A 12,796-nucleotide genomic window follows, 5' to 3' on the forward strand; every position below is an offset into this window, starting at 1 on the left:
CTCGGGTTTCGTGAATTCAAGAGGTCTCTGTCAATATTATATTGCTTTTCGCAAAGGTGGATGGAGTTAAGGAAAGCTCAAGGGAAGATCTCGTTTTCTCTACCTCAGTCAAGACTTTGAGATAAGACAGTTACGGGTTATGTAAAGGCTCGACGTCCTGAACGTCAGGATTTTCGGCAACGTTCAGTAGGATTCTTGCAAAGGCACTCATCAAAAGGACGCTCTTCAGGAAAGCGCAAGACAGGACTTCCTTTGCCATACTGCCAATAAATTTAAAGCTTTTTAGACCATCTGAAAGGGTTTTTCAGATGATAGATTTTGTTAGTTTCTAGTCGAGACTTCCATGCCGATTGAGCATCGTCGTTCTACCTACCGTAAGCCCAGTCTCTTAACAGGATTCTTGTCCCTTCCTTGTTTGAGACGGGAATCGAAAAATAAAAGGCTCGACTTCCTGGATTACGTTTTGTCAATTCAGTGACTTTCCCCCATTGACAATATACTATCGTTTTGTCAAGTAAGTTGGGGTGTCTCCCCTCCATTGACAAAATATCTCTCTGTACCGTTAATGGGTTAGTTCTCATTGACAAACATCTCATTAACTTGATATTGCGTAAGCGAATAAGGACAAGGTTCGGAAGAGCTCTCCTTCCTCATTCGCAGACTCGTACAAGAAATAGACTTGTAGACTACGTCAATGAACGCTTATGTCCAGTATCTTAAGAAGCTTGAGCTGTCTGCTTCGATTCTCTAAGTTTTGTTCATGAAACTTGCCTGTCAGAATATGTATGTAGCTGTATTTCCGAATTCAGCTATATATATGTCTGCCAGGTAAGTATGAACAAACTTTATTGTGATATAATAAAATTTTTTGCCTTGCGTTATTTTACTACTGGTTGGTTCAAGTCATACACGCTTGCTGTAGTTACCTCTTCGGATGGCAACCGAGAGGTCTATTGTCTACTATTTTAAGGACATTTAATCGTCACTCCCTGCAGCCTTCCAGGAGTTTCCGATTTATCTTTTACCGTTGTATGGTAGTGTTCTGACGACACAAACGCATCTATATATTTAGCGTTTTCTGTTTCGCTTAAATATACCAGCTTGAGAGTCTCTTTTTGTTCAAAAAATAACGGACCTATTTCTTCGTAGAATAGGGTAGCTGGCAACCCAGACATAAAGTTGAGAGACGACTTTCGTAAGCTGCTGGCTGCTGCTGTGTCTGACTGTCCAAGTTCCAACCGAGCCAGTAACAGATCGTGCGCTGTCATGCGCTGTAGGTTACGTCTCTCTCTCCTGCGGGATTGACTGACTAACCGTATCTCTGTGCTGGCGGTTACGTCTCTCCTGCGGGATTGACTGACTAACTGTATCTCTGTCCTACAATCACGGACTTTAGCCTAAGATTGAGGGGATTTCTTACGTGAATGAATAAACGTTGCATTAGTTTTGCCTTACTATGTTCAACAGAGTTATATCTTAATCCTTTCGGTGCTCGTTACCGCACGGTATAGAACTACGAGTCTACCGCAACATTGCACTTTTATATGCTCTCCTGCTTAGGCAAAGCGCAGCCTTATAGGGAAGTAAGCATACTCGGGGCGGGAGGGAATGGATGAGCTTGCTGGGGACCATTTCCTTCCTGAAGAAGTTTGTTTCCCCGAATAGACTGCAATTCAGACCACAGTTTTTTCCTACCGGGAAACTGAAATATTCAAGATCTAGGAATTATTCTGAACATCTCTCAGTGCGTCATGATAGAAAGAAGGTGCCGGACATCTGGATAGTGTTTCAGATGTCCTGGATCTTAATCTGAAAGAAGTAAATGCAATTCGGTCGTCCCTCCAGTCCTCGAAACGAGTTTTTGGAACCAGTGGTCCACATCAACTCTGATATTCCACAGCTCTCTCATATCTTAAGAAGTATCTTCTCTCGGTCCCTGCTCGAGTTTACGAGAAAGAGCCTATTATAACAACAGGCGTAGAATGTAACGATCATCTAGAGGTTCGTTACAGGATTGCAAAAGTCCGTACGAATCGTCTCGATCGACGGCAGCAACGATAGATTACTAACATGCTAGGTATTTTAATTAAGTGGTGTTCTTTTTATGTTTGTCTGAGAGGGTTATTTCCTCTTCAGTATGTGAAGTGTAATGTGTTACGTTAGCTTTGTGTGTGGTTCAGGTGGTCTAACTTATCCTAGCATGAATGCCCCTGGTAAGAGAGGGCTAGGGTTTCCTGTCAACAAATTGGTCCCGTCCAGTTGTCAGACCCTTGTTATTAGCTTTCTCAACAAACAGGTCACATCCTAGTTGAGAGCTACTAAGGTTTAGCAGGCTAAGAGGCAGGACCTACGAAGTCAGCTACCTTAGCAGGTAAGGAACTTAATAAATAATTTTAAAAATTAGTTAATTTTTGAATTATGACGATGTTGCTGTCTGTGACCCACCTCCAAATGTGTCAATCAGCTATATATATACCTGCCAGGTAAGTGTCATGCATAAAAATGATATTGTTATGATACAATAAAGTTTTATGCATACTTACCTGGCAGGTATATATAATTAAATTCCCACCCTCCTCCCCTCAGGAGACAGGGTTCAGAGAAAATCTGAGGAAAACGGGAATAGTTCCAAGTACCAGCGCCACGGGAACGTGGGGGAGATCACCTGAACTACCAGTGGTCTAGCGGTTGCCGAGAGATTTTAAGCCATCGTCACAAGTTTTGGCTTTAGAGAACACAAGGAGGTGTGCTCTCTAAGCCTTTCGTTATGGCCTAAGAATGGAAACCCTTTTTGTCCTTGGGCCAGGATCTTGGAAGCAAGGATGGCACAAGTTAGTGGGCAGGAGCCAGAGAGAGTCCTGTGCCCTGTCAGGTCTCAAGTTTTATCTACTTAAAATCAAGAGTCGAATTCAGTCGGGCAATCTGCAGTGTTCCGAAAAAGACCAGACTTGCCCATATCGAAGTACACCCTGGTTTTAGGGTTAAGGAGTTCTTTCAAAAAAAATGCTCCTTCATTGTGTTTGCACAAAGATTTGAAAGCTTTTTATCTGAATGCTCACGAGGTGAGGGCGCGGCCTCGGAAGCATTTCAACAGAGCATGGCACTCAGCAACATCCTGAGTACCATGTTTTAGCGAAGCAACTCTGGGTTCACTTCACACTCCCTGCGAGATGTGAAGATGGCATATGAGATCTGCTGCTCGCTAGGGCCATACGTGTCTGCAGACACAATCTTGGGGGCAAGAAGTACTACTCATCCTATCCTGTAGAAAATGGTTAGGAAGAGCTCTTAATTTAGTTGTGGAGTCGCTGACAACGGCGACTTCTTAACTCTGAAGCCTTAGTTAACACACATTAACTTTGGCTAGGTTGGTCAGGTGGTGATATATATAATTATATATATATATTTATTTTACTTCTTAGCCCTCATGGTATGGTCAATATGGTCTAGTCACATTGTGGTCACGCCCCCGTTGACAGATCATCTGGAGTGCACCAGCTTTATAGGTCTCTACCTCGCTGGCAACTCTAGTAAAGCAGAAGCAGACTTGGGTGACAGTAATCACGAAGTCGGCTATGCTAACAGGTGGAACCAAGATGTAAATCATCTGCATGCATTTGTGTCCCAAAATCCTTCTATTCTGTCCCTTCCCACCTCCAACAGTGGGGTTCAACTATATATATTTCTGGGCTCAGCTCGTGTCGGCCTATGAAAGGATCCTTAATATCATTCTTTCTAGGTAAAATTAATCTAAAATTACCAGAGAAAATCAAAATTAAGAAAATGTCAATAAAACTGACTCGCTCACTCTTAAAAAGAAGTGTCGGTATGGTAATAGGGGCGAGTGGGAATCACTACCACGAGACATTCACCAATTAGAACTTCCAATCAGAATCCCCTTAAGAGAGAGCTGATACCAACGGGCGATGCAGCCGCTACTACTACTACTAGAGGACGCCACGGACAGCAGCGCCCCTAGCGAACATCCTTAATTATTAGCGCTAGCGTCAGGACGCATTATTTTTCTGTGCTGTGCTATTTTCGGGATTTTTTCCTATTCTCACCATGGAACGCTCTGCAATTGCAACAGCTAAGTTAAGTAACTCATAAGTAATGTTTTACCACATTTTATCTTCCGGGTACCAGTATTTTCCTCCTAATAGGTCATATACGGTTTCCCGGTTGTCTCGTGGTGGCGCCATGCTGCCTCGTTAAGAATTCCCGGTCCTCCATACTGGGACTTCTTATACTTATGGGCTTACTATGTTACGCTCATTGTCTTTTACATCGAGTTTTAGCTAGTTTAGCCCCCCTACCATCTCTCTTAGTTTGGTATTTAGGGCTATTATTATTATTCCTGCCCAGCATCCCGGCTCTTGCTCTTCATCGGCTATCGCTGGCTCCGAGTAGGCTTCTGTTTCTTGGAACAGTCTGCCTCCTCCTGGGCTTCTTTCTCTTTTACTAAAAGTGTCTTTTCCATCTTTTCGATGTATATATTATATTTAGGGTGTTAGGCTAGCCTAGGTGCATGTTCCTTGTATTGGTACAGCCTGGTTCACGTGGCCCTTCCACGGTTGTGTTGCTCGCGGCCTAGGCCACTTGGGTCACGTGTTCCATCGCACCTTACCCTGCCCCTGCCCTCCCTACCTGGTATAGGGAGGGGCTGGGGGACCCCTTGGTTGTCATGACAACCTCAGTCGCCTTCTCTCTCTCTCTCTGAGGTGGCCAGGGGTTCCTCCCAGCGGGGGGTATAGGGCGACCACTCATGAGGTACCGGGTCTCCGAGCGGGTAGTCGGTGAGGCGGGGAGGAGTAGGCCATCCCCCCCCCTCTCTCTCTCCCGCCGTGTTACGCCGAGACCTTCCTCCCCCCTCCCCAGTTGCTCAGCCACCTTCCCTCGCTATAACGAAAGGAGCCTTCCGTCGCAGCCGGGGCACCTTTGGTTATAGATTACTGGCTCCGCCAGCGGGAGGGTGGGCACTACTAGTGGTCGGTTGCTTGCCTACTATATCCTTACATCTCTCCCCCGCTACCGGAAGGGAGCTTGCTTCTTACCCGCGCACTCTTCTAGTAGACGGGTGGGGAAAGGTTTGTTATTATTGTTATTTTAAGGATATACCCTAATTTTACGATGAATTGTTTAATTTTATTATTTATATATCTACCATCCCCGCCATTTTCCGTCGTGGTTTCCAATTACCACCACTCCTGGTTGGTTTCCTTTTGTGTCCCCGCCATCAGCGGAGCTATAGCCTAGGACACTCAACCAACCTTGTTACCACATGTTTTATGGCGGGGCTCTGGTTTAATCTAACTTTATCGCTCCGGCACCAGCGGAGCAACTGTTAGGCTGTAAGTGTTTTCCTGATACTCATGTATCTTTCCACTTACAGGCTACCAACTGTCAGGTCCCGGCGTGCAAACGCGACGTTGTACGACCCCTGCGGCCACGATGAGTGCAGGTCTCACGCCACCTTGTGACACGTCATTTAACGAGATGATCGTCTGGCACCCAGAAGCCGCCTGCGCCATCTGCTACGACCTAGTCGGTCAGCTGGAGATGGGTAAGTCCATTATAGGCTTCCTTATCATTTTACTAACAACTCTTAGTCATAAGTTTGTTAACCCCGTTCCGCCATTAGAAGCTCATCTCGCCCTTTCTTTCAGGCTACTGGTGTGAGGGAGGTCGCCCTCGCCACCCTGAAAGCGTGGGTGGGCGGCTTCGGGAAGAACGCCGCCAAAGGCCAGCCTTATATTTTAGATAAGAAGCTGGCCGTCCAGATCTTCCCTGCGGGCAAGTCAACTGGGTATGTTGACCCCTTGTCCGCAGCCCCTCTTATAGCCTCCATCCAGCAAGATCTCCAGCAATCCTTTGGGGTCGTAGCTTCCCAGGAGTCGGTCCCGGACGTCGCTGCCCTGGACCTAAACATCGAGCCCATGGCGGTAGGGCAGAGGATTTGTTGGTTGAGGTAGGTGTGTCGGGCGCCAAGGTCTTTCCTTGGGTGCTCCTGGATCTTCTCCTGTCCCTTCTTCGAGCGCTTCTTTCCAAGGCTTTGTGGGATCTGAGATCCCTACCCGCTCTCCCGCTCTCTCTGTACCCCCAAAGGTGAAGGGACAGAGAGAACCGAAGACGCTAGCTAAGACAACTTCTAGGAAGTCGTCTTCGTCTTCTTCGGCTAGGAAGTCTTCGACTTCCTACGCCGACGCGGTGAAAGCTAAGCCGAGTTCTTCTCACTCGAAGAGCTCTAGAAGCAAGGCTTCTAAGGAGAAGGCTCGCGCTCCCGCCGAGCCAATGCCTTCTCCTGCCTCCACCGCTTCCACTCCGGCAACGCCGGTGGGAGGAGCAGGACCTAGCACCTTTGATCCCACTGCTTTCTCAGCAGTGGTGATGCAACAGGTGGGCGAGTTGGTTGGCTCGCAAGTCTCCGCCCTGGGGACGAGATTCGAGCAGATGTTCGCACAATTGTCGAGCACTCTGTCTCAATCAGGCCAGTCCATACAAGATCTCTCTAACAGGGTTAGAGAGAATGAGGACCGAGTAGCTGGGCTCTCTCAGGTCCCTCTTCCGTCTCCCCCAGCGCCAAGCACTGGCATTCTCCAACTCCCGCCATACGACTCTCTGCCAGCTTTCTCCATGGAGAATCCATGGAGAGTAGCTGCCTACGCTCCTTTTAAGGATGGGATGATCTCTATCCCGGAGTGTGGAACTCGGAGGATTGAGGACTTCGAGTTTTACCCTCCGGGTCTGACGCAGCCTTTCATGGGTTATGCTAGGCTGACTGTAACGGCTCTTACTAGGGAAGACAAGATCTCTAGAGAGTCTGTTCTATACAGTAGGGATCATGCCCAGCGGGAATGGGTTCACTGCCTTGAGGACTGGGAGTGCACGAACACTAAGCTCCAGGCCTATAAGAGTCCTTTTACTATTTTCGCGACGGAAGAGGAGGCTTCTCTTCCGTTCGCCACGAAAATAGTAGAGAAGACCCTTCAGGCAGTCCTCAAGGATGAGCCCATGCCACAGTTAAGGGAGGCGGAGTCTACTTCTCCGCTCTTCCCGGCTTTCGGAGAATTGTGGGAGAACTTGCCAGCTACGTTCACTGCTTGGTAAGCTCAAACCGGACTGCGCCATGGACCAGTTCGGCGAGAAGCTGCCAAGGCTGCCTGATTCCCTGATTCAGGCAGAGTTCGACGCGCGAACCAGGTTTGGCAGGTCCCTCAATTCTCTTATAATAACGGAAATGGCTGCTCTCTCATATGCGACGGAACCGCTGTTTAAGATCTTAGCAAAATCCCAGTTTCAGACGGTTCTAACAGATGCTTTTGACTTCTTCCAAGCTAGGAGGAATTGCCGAAAGCACGTTCTGCAGGAGTGCACTATTAGGCACGAGCCTAATAGACTCTTGGCTTCTAGCATGTGGGGAGCGGATCTCTTCCCAGAGTCCGCTGTTAATGAAGTGCACCACGAGGCTGCTAGGCTCAACCAGAGCCTTAGAGCTAGGTGGGGTATTTCGTCAAAGAGGAAACAAGAATCCGTCCCCACTGCTGGTAAGAAACCAAAGAAGGCTGGTAAGAGGTTCTAGCCGTATCAGAAACACCAGCAACAGCAGCAATTTGTGCAGGCCGTCCCGGTTACCCAACAGGGACAACCTGCTAGTTCGAAACAGAACCAGCCCATCCTCCTGTTGTCTCCTCAATCACAGCCGTCGACCTCCTACGCAATCTCGCCGGCCTTCAACCCTACATTTGAGGCTCAAGGCTACAAACAACCGAGAGGTAGGGCGAGAGGTTACTTTCGCCAGCGTGGCGCAGGAAGGGCGAACAATGAGCAGGCAGTTCAGAGGAGGGCGTGGTGGTCAACCTGCCCATCAACAATGAGGCTCCCCAGGTAGGAGGGAGGCTGTTCCTCTTCCGCCACAGGTGGGGGTTCAGCAATTGGGCACAGAGCATAGTGTCCAAAGGATTGGGTTGGAGTTGGATCAAAGATCCTCCTCCAATCAAATCATTCCACCAAATACCATCAGAGGAATTGACAGATTACGCGGAGGAACTCCTTCAGAAAGGAGCTATTGCGAGAGTCAAGCATCTAAAATTTCAAGGTCGCTTATTCAGCGTGCCAAAGAAAGGCTCAACAAAAAGAAGGGTAATCTTAGACTTGTCAAAGCTAAACTCTTTCATTCGTTGCGACAAGTTCAAGATGCTTACCCTCTCGCAAGTAAGGACCTTACTTCCGCGTGGAGCCGTCACATGCTCCATCGATCTTACAGACGCATACTATCATATCCCTATAGCCAGGCACTTCCGCCCATTCCTAGGATTCAGACTAGGAAATCAGACATTCTCATTCAAAGTGATGCCCTTCGGTCTGAATGTAGCCCCCAGGGTATTCACGAAAATAGCAGAAGTGGTTGTACAGCAATTGAGAACTCAGGGAATCATGGTAGCAGCATACCTCGACGATTGGTTGATCTGGGCACCAACCGTCGAGGAATGTCTCGAAGCCACCAAAAAGGTAGTTCACTTTCTGGAACATCTGGGGTTCCAGATAAACAAAACGAAATCCAGACTTACCCCGGAGTCTCGTTTTCAGTGGCTGGGAATCCAATGGGATTTGTCTTCCCACAATCTGTCAATTCCAGTGGCCAAACGGAAGGAAATAGCAAAATCTGTCAGGCAATTTCTCAAATGCAAGCAAACATCAAGGAGAAACCAGGAGAGAATCCTAGGGTCCCTTCAGTTTGCTTCGGTAACAGATATCCTCCTGAAAGCAAGGCTAAAAGATTTAAATCGAATTTGGCGATCGAGAGCAAACACCAAATCTCGAGACAAGTTGTCAGTAATCCCACAGATCCTCCGCAATCAGCTCCGTCCATGGTCAAAAGTCTAAAGAACCCTTTAGGGAGGGCCAAGAAGGTAACCCTTCAATATCCCCTTCCAGTGTTAACCATTCACACGGATGCCTCCCTGTCCGGGTGGGGGGGATACTCTCAGTTCAAACAGGTTCAGGGGACTTGGTCAGTTCAATTTCGCCAGCTTCACATAAACGTTCTGGAAGCAATGGCAGTATTTCTTACCTTGAAGAGACTGCTTCCCCCGAAGAAGTCTCATCTAAGGCTAGTTTTGGACAGTGCAGTGGTAGTTCATTGCATCAACAGAGGAGGGTCCAAATCCAAGCATGTGAATCATGTCATGATAGCCATCTTTGCCCTAGCAAACAAACACAAATGGCATCTGTCTGCCACTCACCTGGCAGGGGTAAGAAATGTGATAGCAGACGCTCTGTCCCGGTCAGTTCCTCTGGAATCAGAATGGTCTCTAGACGACGGGTCATTCCAGTGGATAAGCCTGAGAGTCCCAGGTCTCCAAGTGGATCTCTTCGCCTCACAAGCGAACCACAAGCTCCCTTGCTATGTGGCCCCCAACCTGGACCCTCTGGCTTATGCCACGGACGCCCTGTCGCTGGATTGGAATCAGTGGAGGAAGATTTATGTTTTTCCTCCAGTGAATCTTCTCTTGAAAGTCCTAAGCAAACTAAGGTCTTTCAAAGGGATAGTAGCTCTGATTGCACCGGACTGGCCCAAGAGCAACTGGTATCCTCTTCTTCTGGAATTGGGCCTCCGACCTCAACGGATCCCCAATCCCAAGCTATCACAATCAGTACAAATGAGGACTGTGTTCGCTTCCTCAGGAATTCTCCAGAACCTAACTTTATGGACTTCATGAAGTTTGCGGCTAATAAAGATGCTAATATTGATCCACAGAATATTCTCTTCCTAGAATCAGATAAGAGAGAGTCAACCATTAGACAATATGACTCAGCTGTTAAAAAATTAGCATCTTTCCTGAAAGAATCGAACACTACAACCATGACAGTTAATCTAGCTATATCCTTTTTCAGATCCTTGTTTGAAAAAGGTTTAGCAGCTAGCACTATTACCACTCATAAATCGGCTTTGAAGAAGATCTTCCAATTAGGTTTTCAGATAGATCTGACTGAATCTTATTTCACGTCTATCCCTAAAGCCTGTGCTAGACTTAGACCTTCTCAAAGGCCTACTGCAGTCTCATGGTTCTTAAATGATGTCCTCAAACTAGCTTCAGATACTGACAACTCGTCTTGTACATTCATAATGCTCCTGAGAAAGACATTATTCTTATTAAGCCTAGCTTCAGGAGCTAGAATTTCAGAACTGTCGGCTCTATCCAGGGATGCGGGTCATGTGGAATTCCTCCCATCAGGAGAAGTTCTACTTGCTCCGGATCGTAGCTTTTAGCCAAAATGAGGATCCTCTTGCAAGGTGGGCCCCTTGGAAAGTTATCCCACTTCCCCAGGATCCTTCTCTCTGCCCAGTATCAACTCTTAGAGCCTTTCTATCTCGTACTTCATCAAGATCCTCAGGTGCTCTCTTCATGAGAGAAAAAGGTGGTACTTTGTCAGTAAAAGGTATTAGGCAACAAATCCTTTACTTCATTAAACAAGCAAATCCTGATTCATTCCCAAAAGCACATGATATCAGGGGAGTAGCCACCTCAATTAATTACTTTCAGCATATGAACTTTGAGGATCTTAAAAAGTATACTGGATGGAAATCCCCGACAGTCTTTAAACGTCATTATCTTAAGTCCTTGGAATCTTTAAAATTTTCAGCAGTAGCAGCGGGAAACATTGTTTCCCCTGATACTGTTTAGTAGTCGTAGTATAGATCCAGGTCTCCTTTCTACCTACATCATCCAACATGCCTCACCCTATCGCCATGCTACTTGGATATCCTAGCCTTAGCCGCTGAATCATATAGTGGATTGTCCCTTATTTTTTTTTTTTTGCTAGGGACATCCACACTTGTACTGATGGTGTACTTCAGTGTACCTACCCTTATTTTTATGCTAGGGTAGGACACAATGTGTTTGTATATTTTGTAAATATTTTCAAGTAAATTCCTTTTGTTTATATTACACTGCATCATTGTAATTTACTGTGATTACTGTTTTTAAGTACTTTAATTACTAACGTTCTGTTAATTTACTATTTAGTATAAGTTAGTTTAAGTACTTAGTTGTATGCTGTAATTGATTTACTTATATTATATCCATTTTACAACTGCCTTTCATTTGTTCCTTTTTTCCCATCTTGTCTGTTTCTCTGGTACTCTTTCATAGGCCGACACGAGCTGAGCCCAGAAAAGGGAATTTGACGAAGGAAAAATCTATTTCTGGGTGATTGGCTCGTGTCGCCCTATGAAACCCACCCTATATTGTTTTCCCCCCCATGCAGGACAAGATGTTTTTAGATTAAGGATGTCCGCTAGGGGCGCTGCTGTCCGTGGCGTCCTCTAGTAGTAGTAGTAGCGCTGCATCGCCTCGTTGGTATCACTCTCTTCTTAAGGGGATTCTGATTGGAAGTTCTAATTGGTGAATGTCTCGTGGTAGTGATTCCCACTCGCCCCTATTACCATACCGACACTTCTTTTTAAGAGTGAGCGAGTCAGTTTTACTGACATTTTCTTAATTTTGTTTTTCTCTGGTAATTTTAGATTAATTTTACCTAGAAAGAATGATATTAAGGATCCTTTCATAGGGCGACACGAGCCAATCACCCAGAAATAGATTTTTCCTTCGTCAAAATCCCTTATATCTGACAGGTAAGTTCATGAGCAAAATGATATTGTTATGATACAATAAAGTTTGTTCATACTTAACTGGCAGATATATATATATTCAAGTACCCACCCACCTCCCCTCAGGGGACAGTGGAAATAAAAATTATGAATAGAAAATGGGAATGGTTCCTGATACCCGCCTCCCAGCGGCGGGAATGGGTACTAACCACCTGGCCGACCACTGCGTGTGTCGGAAGTTTTTTAAATTCTGTCGGACTTCAGAAAATACAGCTATATATATACCTGCCAGGTAAGTATGCATAAAACTTTATTGTATCATAACAATATCATTTTTGTTTGAATGGTCCGTTTTTTCTTCTCTCCATAAATTTCTCGGAGATGAGCGCGCTGACGGTAGCGGGAAAAACTATCGTACGCGCGCTCGACGTATTTTAGCCAAATATAAAATTAAATATTATTGTATATTATTATATTGTCGTAGCTGTCGTAAAGTCGGTCTGTCATAAGTTGCATAGTTCGTAAGTAGACGACTACCTGTATATAAAAATATATAAATAAAGTGGTTTTTTTTCTGGCAAAATAGATTAAGTTTCCCATTGCCCTGGAACGTTAACCCCCTTATTTCCATTATTTCTTATGGAGAAATACTTCCCTGTTAACACGAATTCGGCTAACACGACATCTCCAGGAACGTAACCCTCGTGTTAACGGGGAGGTTACTGTATATTAAAAAAAAGTGCCATGTGTGTTTTTTGTCAGTTTCAGACAGTGCTTTTGCCTGCCAAAAATTTTTGCAGTCTGCTCATTATTTGTAATTTACAGTCGTGCTTGACTTACGAAAGTTACAATCATACGTAGTTACGCTGCTCATAATTCGTAGTTCCTAGTCGTGCTGGACATCGAGCCATGTTGTTTACTGAGGGGCAATATTTTCTTGGTATTATTTTTAAATCAAATTACGTAAAGGGTTTTGCAATATCTATGGCTCCCCAGTTATCCTTAATATCGGGATTCTTACCAATTTTAAAGGAATACGTTTATGAGAATCTACTTCCAATGGGTATTACTCTGCCGATAATTATGTCACATAAAGCACAAAGTGCCGATGCCCTAGAAGACTACTACTTCTTCTTCTTTTTCTTCTTCTTTTTCTTCTTCTTCTTCTTCTTCTTCTTCTTCTTC

The 12,796-nt window shown here is 45.6% G+C and overlaps 1 protein-coding gene across 2 annotated transcripts in view; it reads left to right on the forward strand.

Moving 5' to 3' along the window:
* The window catches only part of LOC135218265 (N-acetyltransferase ESCO2-like), a 145,951-nt gene that overhangs the window by 66,243 nt on the left and 66,912 nt on the right, over window positions 1-12,796 (forward strand). The gene's annotated exons all lie outside the window — the stretch shown is intronic.

The sequence above is a fragment of the Macrobrachium nipponense genome, chromosome 9, assembly GCF_015104395.2.
Source record: "Macrobrachium nipponense isolate FS-2020 chromosome 9, ASM1510439v2, whole genome shotgun sequence".
In the NCBI taxonomy this organism is placed as follows: domain Eukaryota; kingdom Metazoa; phylum Arthropoda; class Malacostraca; order Decapoda; family Palaemonidae; genus Macrobrachium; species Macrobrachium nipponense.